Genomic DNA, 14,804 nt, shown 5'->3' with positions numbered 1-14,804 from the left:
TTCCTGCCACTTTCAACTATTCTTCTGCTTGGAAAGACACACTTGAGGACTTGGTTCTGTGAAATAGTCTTATTTAGCAACATTCACTACCTCAAACCACAGTTTGCTTGTTAGTTTTTTGTTTTTTTTTTTAAACCAATGTCCTTGTCTTTAAATCAAGAAAGATATTTTCCAATTCACATCTGTCTTCATTGGAACCCTGTGATACTACATTCCATTTTTTAATGCATGAAAAACTCAACAGATACTTTGAATTCTCTGGACACTTAAAGATATTCTAAGTCTTGTCTTAATATGTTCCATCTGTATGTTGATAACAGAAACATTACTGCTTCCAGAGAAACTGTTCTTTTGAACTCTAGACCTATAGACCTTGGACATTTCTGTTTGAGTTTCAGACAGAAACATAAGCTTAACATTTTCAAAAATTGAATTTATAAGTGATGTGTGAGCGCATGTGCTCAATCACTCAGTTTGTGTTGGACTCTTTGCAACCCCATGGACTGTAACCCACCAGGTTCCTCTGTCCACAGAATTTTCCAGGAAAGAATACTTGAGGGAGTTTCCATTTCCTCTTTGGGGGATCTTCCTAACCCAGGGATCGAACCTACATCTCTTGTGTCTTCTCCACTGGCTTGCGGATTCTTTACTGACTGTACCACCTGGGAAATTCCTTGTAAATCTGGCCTTCTTGTATTTCCCATGCAAGTAAAATACACCATCCATAAGCAAATACATTGAGAATATTTCCATATTCTACCTTTTCCTCTGTTCCTCAATTTCAATAACTCAATAGGTAGAGACAGTCCCTATTTTGCACAATTTTAATACATATGAATTTTACTTACCATAGTATAATCAAATAACATCAGTTCTCCAAAAACACAGTTCAAATACCAAATACCACATTATGTTAATCATCAAAGTTACATAAATCACTATACAGACAAGCATATCATGGTTAGTGACCAATCATGTCATTTCTCTCACGTTTGTTCATGCCCGTTCACTGCATATGTTATCTGTTCACACTCAGACAAGACAGTACTGGTGTTGCTTCTTTGACTCCCAACGATAATTCTGTATGCTATTTTATAAAAATTGATAATCAAAAGGGAGAATTGGTCAACAAATACGAACATTCAACAGGACTGTTCTTAAATGCCAGAAGTGACATTCAACTTGAATGCAAATGAAATTATTCGAAGAAATAGTTAACAGTGGGAATATTGACTCTATCCCTGTCAGACTCTATCTATGTAGCCACAAGATCTTAGGAAATACACATAAATGAGAAAGCCACTTTAGACTGAAAGGATGAAGATATCCCAGAGATAGCATTGCCTATAAAATAGAGGCATTTCAAGACATTGAATGTACAAAAGACAAAATGGTGACTTCTTGTCACATTTTTTTTTTTTTTTTTTCTTCTCACTTTGTCTCCAAGACCTTAAACCGAGAGCCTCCAGGCAGTCAGTCACGTGGTGCTGGAGCTGCTATGGCACCGGAATGGAACCCGCCAGCCACAGGCAGACCAGCAGGTCACGAACAGTGCTCTCTTGTCACATTTTGACTCAAATTTAGAATAGAGGATGAGAATTCTCCAACAGACAGTCAAAATGCGTATTCAGTTCAGTTCAGTTCAGTTGCTCAGTCGTGTCCGACTCTTTGCGACCCCATGAATTGCAGCACGCCAGGCCTCCCTGTCCATCACAAACTCCCAGAGCTCACTCAGACTCACGTCCATCGAGTCAGTGATGCCATCCAGCCATCTCATCCTCTGTCATCCCTTTCTCCTCCCGCCCCCAATCCCTCCCAGCATCAGAGTCTTTTCCAATGAGTCAACTCTTCACATGAGGTGGCCAAAGTACTGGAGTTTCAGCTTTAACATCATTCCTTCCAAAGAAATCCCAGGGCTGATCTCCTTCAGAATGGACTGGTTGGATCTCCTTGCAGTCCAAGGGACTCTCAAGAGTCTTCTCCAACACCACAGTTCAAAAGCATCAATTCTTTGGCGTTCAGCCTTCTTCACAGTCCAACTCTCACATCCATATATGACCACAGGAAAAACCATAGCCTTGACTAGGTGGACCTTTGTTGGCAAAGTAATGTCTCTGCTTTTGAGTATGCTATCTAGGTTGGTCATAACTTTCCTTCCAAGGAGTAAGCGTCTTTTAATTTCATGGCTGCAGTCACCATCTGCAGTGATTTTGGATAATGTAAATTATAAATTAAGAAGAAAGCAAGAACTGCTCAAACCACTCATAAGTTTTTATGAAAATATGATGTACTTAACCAACACAACATTGTGAAGTAATTGTCCTCCAATTAAAAAATAAAAGAGGAAAAAAGATATAATGCACTTCAACTCTCAATGTTTCTAATGTTGTGTTATAACATACTATGTAAATAGTACCAATGCAATGAACATGAACTTGGACAAACTTTGGGAATGGTAAGGGACAGGGAGGCCTGGCATGCTGCAGTCCATGGGGTTGCAAAAAGTCAGACATGACTGGGTGACTGACCAAAAGCAACAGTGTAAATAGTAGTTTTATTATTTTTGCATTTCCTATAAATTTTAACTAATTGAAGAGACTTTTAAATATTTTAACAAATATGTTATTTTAACAAATATATCAAGAATTACTATAAAATTTCCCATTGAATATTGGACTACTACACATGGTTTCAGCTTTCACAAGTGTTTTTACAATGCTGCACTTCTATATGAATTGACAATTGTCTATATACTGGATCCTTCTTTCTCAGTATTCTTCCAGTCTAGCTTCTATAGTCCATCCCATTTCTGCTATCATTATCAGGACATAAGCATCTATTATCTGAAATATTATTAATATAATCATTTATTAAGTTGTTTTTTCCCCTACAATTTAGATTGAGATTTCTAGAAAGCTGTTCTTTCTAGCAAGTTCCTATATTTAAATTTTCTCTGTAATTTTCCACTGCTATCAGGATGAAGTCCACATTTCCTAACATGACTAAAAGGATCATTATTTTCTAGTGCCTAGAGTACTCCAGTGACATTTCTAAATGTCTCAAAATATGTACTCTAGTCCTATTTCAATATTTTCAGTTTTCCAACTACTTTAGAATTATTTTGCCTCAAAATGTGGATTTATTCATTTATTTCAGTAATTTTAGAGGATCTAGTATGTTCCAGGTATGTAAAATTAAAGTAAGCATATATGTGTGTATGTATAATTTTTGGTAAAATTTAGAGAATGACTCCTAATCCTTCCAGAGCCATTTGAAAGTGATTATTAAGTAAATAAGTAATAATTAATATGCAATTTTATACTTACATAAAAATAGATGCAGCTTTAAGAGAGTATAATTGGAAAAGTTTAGGGTGAGATCAGGTAAAACATCTCTGAACTAGTGTCGGTATTGAATTTGTAAAGATTTTTACAATGGCAATGGGTGCTGGGAAAAATAAAAGTGGAAGTTATAGCATTCTATCGGAGAAGGCAATGGCACCCCACTCCAGTACTCTTGCCTGGAAAACCCCATGGTTGGAGGAGCCTGGTAGGCTGCAGTCCATGGGGTCGCTAAGTCAGACACGACTGAGCAACTTCACTTTCACTTTTCACTTTCAGTTTTGACTTTCATGCATTGGAGACGGAAATGGCAACCCACTCCAGTGTTCTTGCCTGGAGAATCCCAGGGACGGGGGAGCCTGGTGGGCTGCTGTCTATGGGGTTACACAGAGTTGGACACGACTGAAGTGACTTAGCAGCATAGCATTCCATGCAGATAAATAGTACAAGCAAGATCTTACATATGGTGTCTTATTCAGGATTATTTATTCCTAGAAAATGGAGAGATTAAGAAGCAGGTTAGGGAAAGAGGGAAGAGAATGCAAATTTTAAAGTGGTAGATCACATAGGTCTAAAGATCATTCTAAATGCACATGTATGTAAACATGATAGCATGTAATTCAGTGATACAGAAAACTGGAAAAGAGCCGATATTGGCTGGGGATAGCGTGATAAAGAAGAAACTTATGAAAAACTCTAGTAGAGTGACTAGAAGACAGGTTTATACAAAACTCAGACACTAAGTCTAGACTAGAGATTTAAAAAAGTATTTTTTATTATATTAGCAATTTGAAATCAGTAAGTAGTGAAGTTCTATTATATTTTATATTTTCTTTAGGGAGCATATGGGAAAGTAGAGAAAAGTTTCTTTTTTTTTTTTTTTTTTTAATTTGTTTGTTTGTTTTTTATTTTTGTTGTTAGGTCACTAAGTTGTGCCCAACTCTTTGTGGCCCTGTGGGTTGTAGCCTGCCGGTTTCCTCTGTCCATGGAATTTTTTTTTTTTTTTTTTTTTTTTAGGCAAGCATACTAGAGTGGATTGCCATTTTCTTCTCCAGGGGATCTCCCAGATCAGGGATTGAATCTGTGTCTCCTACATTGGCAGGCAGATTCTTTACCTCTGAGCCACCAGGGAAGCCCCAAAGAAAAGTACCTAGACCCAGTCAAGGAAATACTCCAATATTTAATGGCCAGGGAAGGAGGGGAGAGAACACAGAGTAAACTGGGAAGGTAAGAGGTAAAGCAGTATAGTATGCTAACACATAATTAAAAAACAGATGGTCTTAAAAAAATATATATATAGTGCTAAATGCACTTGTGAGCTAAAACAAACAAACAAAGAAATAGGAATGGTAAACATATCTTGGCTTTAGTGATGTTGAGGCTATTGGCCTCATGATTTAGTTTGCATGATCTGTGTAGAAGAGTAGATGTGGATAGAGTTAGGTGTGTTATAAATGAAGGAGAGAAAAAGGTAAGAGTATATTTGTGTGTGTGCATGTGTGTGTGTGTGTTAGACTTTGTAGAGCAGGTATAGTGCATAAGAAAATTGTGTCTTTGTCTTATGACAGCAGCAATTCCTCTTTTTCTAACTGAAGGGAAGAAGAGCATGATGGGTGTATATGGCATAGATCTCATTATTTAGTTTTTGAAATTTGGAGAGCATTCTATGCGATGGTTTCTGTTTTCTCTTTTATACAAATAGTATAGTTAACTTACTGAGAATAGGAAGTTGTTTTAGGAATTTAGCCACAGGAGCAGATGGATAAGGGGACATGGAGAAGAGGAATTCAACAAAGGGGCCATAGTTTGCCATTTTATATATGCATCGCACACATTGCTGCCACATTGTGAAATGGACAGGAAGACTTTAGACCAATTATTGAAGTATTTGTTTCCATTCAGGATAATAAAGAGAAGTTCAGCAGGTGACAGCATTAAAATGAGGAGATGATGACATACATATCCAAATGGCATGAATCATAAAAGAGAAGTCTTAGTATCATGAAGATGGAAGGGTGAAGTACTAGAAGTGGCAATGGTGACAGTTGCTGTGTTTGGGAGACTCAACCTGATTTTAAACATCCCTTAGAGGTGTTGTTTCCTAGAGTATTCCTCAAAAATCCTACATGCAAATATCATAGCCTTGGAGTTTGTTAACTAGGGAATACAATATATGGCATCTATGAAAATATTAAATGCCCTATTAAAATTGAGGCAGTCAGTAAATCTTTTCAATTGAAAATAGACTTAGGCAAAGTGGTAAGTTATGTGGCTCTTCCATGAAATCTTACATGCTTAAGTTGAGAGAGCGCCGAGTTGCAATTAAAAAATATATAAGCAAAAGCAAGAATTAAGTCTATAAAGAATATATAGATGTGACATATAATTAGAATATTGGGATAATTCTAATAAATTTTACTAAGAAGCTGACTACATTTTTGTGACAATTGCATTGCCAAAATATCTACAGGTTGGAGAAAATAGACTATGAATATTTGAGACTTAAAATTACCCTTGTACTGAGTCAGCAATAGACAAGAAGTCAGCTGGAAAAACCACTCAGGTACCAAGATGGTCATATTCCCTAGTATCTTCATTACAGTTTTCAAAGATCAGGTATGTATGTATGTATGTATATATATATATATATATATATATATATATTCATATATCTATCTATATATATAATCAAAATATATATCTATGTCTCTAAGAAGCAGGAGACATGGAGAATAAATAAGAGAACCACATTTCTGGTGACTGAATTGAGCAGATTTTAAAGAGTTTAATTGGCAAGGATTTGTCTTGTATATCAAACATACTCTAAGTTGTTCTTTACTTGCAGTCTTTCTACAAATGAGAGACCTGATTAAAGAGAATATAAAAACACCTTCCAAATAAAAAAAAAATCAAGAAAATGGGGGGATTGAATGCAGAAGTGAGAAGCTTGGCGGTGTTGTCCTGAACTCAGTCTCTCTGTGGTTAGAAGATAGTCTACATTGAGTATCTGATTACCTTCCTTTCGGTTCTAATTACCACCACCTGGTGGATTCTTTTCCTGCTCCTACCTGATGCTTCTCTGAATTAGTTAGAGCAGGTGCTGTTTCCCTTAATAGCAGAGTCAGAGCAATCACCCTGATGTGCCCATATCTATAGTAATGATTCTCATAATTTAACTAAAGTTACACTTTGATTATAGTTGAATCTAGGCAGAATTAAATCAGATTGCATATATATATGCATATACATATATAGACACATGATTTTTCAAAAATGATGCAACTAAAATACTCTTTATTTCACTATGTCTGGGTATATTAAAAAATTTGAATTGACAGGAATGAAGAAGCACTTGTGATAGTAGGGACATTAATAATAGGCTAGTTTACTTCAAAATTCTTTAAAAGTATAATCCAGGTCTTGGGTATACATGTGCATGAGTGCATGCTAAGTTGCTTCAGTCATGTCCGACTCTTTGCAACCCCATGGACTGTAGCCCTCCAGGTTCCTCTGCCATGGGATTTTCCAGGTGAGAATCCCAATGTGTGTCACCTTGCCCTCCTCCAGGGGATCTTCCCAAACCAGGGATCAAACCAGTGTCTCTTACTTCTCATGCATTGTCAGGCTAGTCCTTTACCACTAGCATCATCTGGGAAGCCCCTGAGTATATATAGATGATAAGAAACAGTCTGTGTCCTCAAGGAGACTCTGATTTGAATGGGCATTTAGGCAAAGAGATACCATGTCTGGGTTTTCCAGGTGGTGTACACAACCTGCCTTCCCATGCAGAAGACATAAGAGACAAGGGTTTGATCCCTGGGTCTGGGATACTGCAGTATTATTGCCTGGAGAATTCCGCAGACTGAGGAGCCTGGAGGGCTACAGTCCATGGGGTAGCAAATAGTCAGACATGACTGAAATGACTTAGCACGCATGTACATATCCCATGTCCAGCAGCTTGAGGCCGCCCTGGGATGTTTCTTCCATCCAGTTAGGTGTTTATTTGCCTGAGGAAATAACTTCCTCCTGGAAAGTGTATATAAATTATCCTGTTGATAAAAAGACAATGTAAAAAATGTAGTCAAAGAACAATCCCCTAATTAATAAGATATGGGGGAATTCTGAGTTTAATGTGATACTTACCTTTGGGGTTTGACTTCTGACTTCATTCAAATGTTTATCTTTTAAGAGAAACATTTTAAATTTGAAAGTGTTTTTGTATCTTTTTGTGTTTGTGTGTGTGTAGGCACACCCTTGATTATGGTGAGTTCTCAGCACACATTCAAGATTGCCTCAGTATATGTCCTAGGTTGATGGTTTTACCTATTTCCTCTAACCACTTTAAGAATATATTTATATTATGGTCCAGAATTCACTAAACCGTACTTACTTTGTTGATGCTGTCTAATAATTCATTTTGCATTTTAGTCTATTCTTACTTTAGTTAAAATTTCATTCTGCTACATAGGTTCCACAATCATTAGTAAATTGCAATGTGTACTTTAGAAGAACTCTACAAAGAAGGACCTTGGTAACTCATTAACCTGACTTAAAATAATGATTTGTTCTATACCATGTGAAGATACAAGATGCCACGTAATAAGCAAGTGTCTCCTTAAATCTATATTCCTCTGTGTAAAATCTCAGACAGTAACTGACACACAAAGAGAAGTAATGGAACCTGAACTTCATAGATCAGCATTAGGATTGTGACTATTCTCAAACTCTTTTTTTAATATCTTAAGACTCCTAAGACATTTGTTTCAAAAAAACTTGATTAGACTTCCTTGGTGGTACAGTGGATGGGAATCTGCCTCCTAATGCATGGGCTCAGTCCCTGGTTCACAGCAATTCCACATGCTGCAGAGCAACTAAAGCCCGTGTGCCACAAATACTGACCTTGTGTTCTAGAGCCTGTGAGTCACAACTCCTGAGCCTGAGTGGAACACTGCTGAAGCCTGCATGCCTCGAGCCTGTGCTCTGCAACAAGAGAAGTCACCACAATGAGAAGCCCATGCATCACAACTAGAGAAAGGCCACATGCAGCAACAAAGACCCAGTGCAACCAAAGAGAAATAAATAACTTGAAAAGCTCAATCAAGATCTTGAGCAACAGTAGATAGTGCATTCGAAAAGATGAAAGAGCCAGTGTATTATTGGAGTGTGATATACATTGTTCCTAAGCAATCTGCTGTTAGGAATTGTTCATTATAGACTATTCACATAATTCACTCTCATTTTAGAGATAGTAAAATAAGAGTCTTTTTGAAATGTGTACGATACTGCAGGCATCCTTGAGGCAAACTCCAGAATTTATTTTTAACATTTGATTGTCATACAATTGAAAATGTGAAGTAAATTTTTAATCACTTGAAGGATAATGGTTTTATGCTAAGTCACTTGCAGTCATTTCTGACTCTGTGCGATCCCATAGACGGCAGCCCACCAGGCTCCCCCGTCCCTGGGATTCTCCAGGCAAGAACACTGGAGTGGGTTGCCATTTCCTGCTCCAGTGCATGAAAGTGAAAGGTGAAAGTGAAGTTGCTCTGTTGTGCCCGACTCTTATTGACCCCATGGACTGCAGCCTACCAGGCTCCTCCATCCATGGGATTTTCCAGGCAAGAGTACTGGAGTGGGGTGCCATTGCCTTCTCTGAATGGTTTTATATTTAACACTAAATACATGATCTATGTAACCATAGCCCCAAAGGAAGCAGGCATGCTTAACAAACTAATTGTGATCAAACATAACCTGAAAATTGGACACTGATTGCACCAAGAATCTGCTCTCTTTCATCTTCTGTATGAATCCTTTGTGACTTTCTTTGACCTCAGCTATTGTCTTAATTAAAAAGCATATACTGATAATTTCAATGTTTATCTGACACTAGTTTTTAAATTAAGGTCTTAGCAAAATTTTAAATTGAAATACATATGTGAAGCCTTTGGAAATAACATCTGTTTAAAGACAATAGCCTCTGGACAAAGAAAAATAACCCTTTGCCTGCTTGCCAAATCATATTACTGTCAAAACTTGAATGAAGTAAGAGGCTCAATTACTCACTTTTGTCTGCTGACAGATGCATGAAGAAACTTACTTACTTTTTGCCTTAATTCATTTGAAGATAAAGAAGATAAAGAAGCCTGACTCCTTTTGTCTACCTGCTATGTGAACCTGCTTTCAAACACCAGGATAATTTACTTCACTAGTTAATGAGGTTTCACTCGATTATTCATTGTTAAAATTTGTATTCTTAGTTGTTAAAACTATATAGTACCCTTAGACTTTTAATAATAGTCACCCCATTTTAATACTAAGAACATAGTTCACATATAATAAAGGAAAATATTCAGAAAGTTCTGTTTTAAAGGAAAATATCTAACATGTTTTTCAAGTTACAAAATCAAGGCACCAATTATTTCCTCATCATAAAGTGTCATTATAAAATCTATCTTTAGTGAGCAAAGTAATGTTAAAATAATAACCATAATGATAAGAGAAATTTAAAATTTCATCTTTTCACCCTGGCTAAGCCTCAGGTGATGTCCCTTTTAGTAGAGCAGGTGGTCTCACCCAAAATTTCTGAGCAAGCCTCTTTTTTTTTTTTCCCCAATAAAAACACCTTGCAAAGAAATAGCTACAGATATGCGGAGCATATTGTCCTATTTATTTCTGTATTGTTTTCTAATTATTAAGATATAATTTTATACTATTAATTTACTTTTGATGGGTACATTTCAACTTTTAGCTAAAGTATTTTAGGAAGGATTAATAATGTGATTAATGTATAGATTTGTGAATTTGCATGTGAATCACATATTGCAGAATCGGATCCTTGGTTTGTAAACCCTTCCTGCCCTCCTTCCACCCTGAAACTGATTGATTCAGCTCAAATTCTATCAAATAATATCTTGTATTTTTCTGAATCTGTTATTAGTATTGTAGAGGAAAAGGATGGTTTTATTTTCTTTATATTAATTTTAAAATATGGCTGTTCCCACACATTGGAATGTTTATCTTTCATTTTGAGTTTCCTTAAATAATTTTCTTATTCCATTCACCTTCTGGCTTATCTCTCCTACTTCCACTGTAACTGCTTCCCTATTTCATCAGTACTAGATTTTTAAGCACGTTTTTTAGGATAACCAGATTATTGTTTTATAAAATGTATAGTTATAAGTGGAGAAGGCGATGGCACCCCACTCCAGTACTTTTGCCTGGAAAATCCCATGGATGGAGGAGCCTGGTGGGCTGCAGTACATGGGGTCGCTAAGAGTCGGATACGACTGAGTGACTTCACTTGCACTTTTCACTTTCATGCATTGGAGAAGGAAATGGCAACCCACTCCAGTATTCTTGCCTGGAGAATCCCAGGGACGGGGGAGCCTGGTGGGCTGCTGTCTATGGGGTTGCACAGAGTTGGACACGACTGAAGTGACTTAGCAGTAGCATAGTTATAAGAGCAACAAAATGCCAGCTACTCCTTCTTTTAAGGTTATTATTCTATAATTTGAACTTAATTGTAATGGCATTTGATAATAATTCAAAGTCTAAAACTGGGTACAGTAGGGCACATCAGTTCAGTTCAGTTACACAGTCATGTCTGACTCTGCGAGCCCAGGGACTGCAGCGTGCCAGGCTTCCCTCTCCATCACCAACTTCTGGAGCTTGCTCAAACTTGTGTCCTTTGAGTCGATGGTGCCATCCAACCATCTCATCCTCTGTCATCCCACAGACTTCTTATTTGAGGATATAATTACAGAAGGAAAAAGGCAGTGGAACTCTCAATCAATAATAGAGGACAATCTCAAAGATTTATGATGACCTTTACTTTAAATATGGCCAAATGTAGGTAAGATGTCATGTCAAAGGGAGGGTAGTTTCTTACATGGAAAAAAGAGACCTTTGAAGTTATGGCAGTGGAAACTTAGATTCAGTTAAAGGTGAATACAAAAAGAAATACAGATATTTTAAATTTTAACCTCTTAATACTAAAGCTAGTAACTCTTTCCAAGTAGGGTGGCCACACACCTTTGACAACTGTGTGACATATCTTCTCTTTGGGAGAAATGAGAAATACTGGATGCTTGGGGCTGGTGCACTGAGACCACCCAGAGGGATGGTATGGGGAGGGAGGAGGGAGGGGGTTTCAGGATGGGGAACATGTGTATACCTGTGGCGGATTCATGTTAATGTATGGCAAAACCAATACAATATTGTGAAATAATTAACCTCCAATTAAAATAAATAAATTTATTTTTTTTAAAAGATAAAATAGAAGGCCCTCTCTAAATCTCAGATTTTGGAATTAAGGATTCTTGGTGAAATTTTTAAATTGACACACTTTAATATGAAAGTTAAAGTGTTAGTTGCTCAATCCTGTCTGACTCTGTGAGTCCATGAACTTTAGCCCATTATGCTTCTCTGTCCATGGAATTCTCCAAGCAAGAATACTACAGTCAGTTGCCATTCCCTTCTCCCAGGGATCTTCTTGATTCAGGGATCAAACCCAAGTCTCCCACATTGCTGCTGCTGCTAAGTCACTTCAGTCGTGTCCGACTCTGTTTGACCCCATGGACGGCAGCCCACCAGGCTCCCCTGTCCCTGGGATTCTCCAGGCAAGAATACTGGAGTGGGTTGCCATTTCCTCCTCCAATGCATGAAAGTGAAAAGTGAAAGTGAAATGACTCAGTCATGTCCGACTCTTAGTGACCTCACGGACTGCCGCCTACCAGGCTCCTCTGTCAGGGAAGCCCCTTTAAAGGAAAAGAAGGAGTCAAAATACAAGATGCAACTTGTGGTATGAAAATATAGAAAGCAAATGATCTTTATAAGGATTTGCATTCATGTTTACAGAATTTAGGACCATGGTACTGGTTTATTCTTTTTTATAATATATCACATACTTATTGTCTATTTGGTAATCAATAAACTAAAGAAAGCTATTACCAGGTGTTATATTTTAAGTGGGAACACACTACTACTATTTTGGGAAATCTCCTATTTCCATGTTACAACCCATAGGCATACCGTGGTATGTGAGGATGCACAAAGTAACACAAATCATCTTGGAATAAGCTGATAATTCTGCAGTGGTCAATAATCCGTTCATATTTGCAATATCTGTCTTTCACATTCTTTTAAGTCTCTACATTTAAAAATCATCTTCAATGATAGTATTTTTTTTTACAATATTTCATACCTGAATAACGTTTGACATACTTTACCTTACATACAGCACATGTAAATATAAGAATAATATTTTCCTTTCTCTTTTCTTCCCTCACTTTGAAATACTTTGCTACCAAATAAACCAAAGGAGTTAATACATCATATCCTGAGAGGTCTTCCATATCTGTAGCAAGGCTGTTGTCTCTTGAGTGCCACATCAGACTGGAGACCCTCAAGTGTACTGTAACAGATAGCTTATCACTTCTGCAAGAGTTATTGAAACATGCAACGAAATCCTTGCTTGTACAATTTGACCTTGATGTGTCCCTGAATTCTAGCAGACTGAAAACAGAGTCTACTGTAAAGAGTGTTATAAACTGAGTATTAGGTCTGAAAAACAGAAAATGGAAAGAAAACAGTGAATTATATTCCTGGAAGAAGCATATGGTTTCATATTTATAGCTAGTATTTCTTTGACTTACAAAACCCAGAAAAATACATATTAATAATGTATGTTAAAGGAGAAGTTTAAGGTTGAAGGGGCTTTCCAGGTGGCTCAGTGGTAAAGAACCCGCTTGCCAATGCAGGAGATGCAGGAGACACTGGTTCAATCCTTGGGTCAGGAAGATCCCCTGGAGGAGGAAATTGTGACCCATGCCAGTATTCTTGCCTGGAGAATCCCATGGACAGAGGAGGCTGGTGGATTACAGTCCATGGGATCATAAAGAGTCAGACATGACTGAGTGACTGAGCACACACACACATTGCACAAATTTAGTTCTCTCAACATATGATTCAAAGCTGACATTGCTTAATTGGTAGAAACTTAAGGGTGAACAAGATGTGACATGTCTCAGTTTTTATGAATTTCAGTTCATAAAATCCAAGTGTTTAATGAAACATAGAATAGTATATTATTTCTTTTTAATAATGACTGTTTCTTTTAATGGCTTCTTTAATAGGATTGTGGTCTTTAATGTGTTTTCCTACATTAAAACATCAAATATATGTATGACTTCCATGAAAAGGGTTCAATACCCGTTTGTACCTCTTAGCTGTGTACTTCTCCAATGTCAAAGCAGACAATTGCAAATATAGCTAGTAAATTAAAATCAAAGTAATGTTTCTAGTAGCGAACACATATTTTACATGCAAGAGAGAAATTTTCCATGCAAACCTGCCAAAACTTTAAAAATGAACTGGCCCCCATATACCCAGCTCTTGAAAACATCATAGCACATCTCAACATGAACATATGTTGGATAAATTATAACCATGATTTTACTAAAGCTTTCTTGCCCTTATAGAATGAAATATAAGAAAAACATGACATTATTCATTTATCCATTCATTCATCTCTGTATCTGTATTTACTTATTTAGTTGTTTATTCATACTACTATTTTTTCCCCACAACATTAAGGTAAATGTTGAACTACAATCCAAACAGTAAGAAGAATCCACACAAACACTGAAATTTGAGTATTACTTCGACTTGGTTTAAATAAAAGAATTCTGAGTCCTCATCCTGTCTATTATAAGATGGTTTTTACCCCTAATTGAAGGTTTTCCTCTCACTGTACCTCCAGGAACACAGGGAACACACAGAGACCAGGAAGTCACCTTAATAATACTTAGTGTTTTTGCTTTCAGTTCTCAAAGCAACCACACTTCTTGCTCTCCTGGAAACCCCACAGAACACAGTTGTCTTTTTTTATTATTATTATTTTATTTCCCTGGAATCCTGCAAGAGGAAACTGATTTTAATGTTACATTGTCAATATTCTCTCAATACAGGAGAATTTGAATGAAGAAATCCACTCTATGTGAGGACAGATATTCAAAAAGCTCCTTTGAAAGTACTGCTCTAATTTGATTGTACCCACTGGCTGGCCATCTGTAGTCACCATATGCAGTAAGGGTGGATGTTCTTTAAAATAGCTTTCTGTCTTGTTAGTTATCTAAATTCATTACTAAAATAAGAACAAACAAAACCACTTCTATTATAATAATTCTCACTTTTAATATACATAAAATTTGAGTGTCTAACTCCTTTTAGAAAAAAATAACATTCTCTTAATGCACACATATTATGTAGCACCATTTATAATGGTAAAAGAACCTATACAGTAGACAATTGCTACCAAATATATTACCTTATTGTTCAAAGTATTGCTATATTGTATCAAATTTCTAACCAAATCAATCAGGAAGGGGTTGTAATACTGTTTAGGAACCAAAATAATCTGTTTTCTGACAGGTTTTTCAGGCAGGAGGAATATGATACTAAATG

At 36.7% G+C, this 14,804-nt stretch overlaps 1 non-coding gene across 1 annotated transcript; it reads right to left on the bottom strand.

Annotated features, from left to right (window-relative positions):
* Nucleotides 1-1,434: 1,434 nt before the first annotated feature.
* On the bottom strand, nucleotides 1,435-1,557 carry LOC139176860 (small nucleolar RNA SNORA54). The gene has a single exon (XR_011561340.1). It is a non-coding gene; the product is annotated as a small nucleolar RNA SNORA54 (small nucleolar RNA).
* Nucleotides 1,558-14,804: the final 13,247 nt, after the last annotated feature.

Source organism: Bos indicus, chromosome 17 (assembly GCF_029378745.1).
Source record: "Bos indicus isolate NIAB-ARS_2022 breed Sahiwal x Tharparkar chromosome 17, NIAB-ARS_B.indTharparkar_mat_pri_1.0, whole genome shotgun sequence".
Lineage (NCBI taxonomy): Eukaryota > Metazoa > Chordata > Mammalia > Artiodactyla > Bovidae > Bos > Bos indicus.
This window is presented reverse-complemented; position numbering and strand designations above follow the sequence as displayed.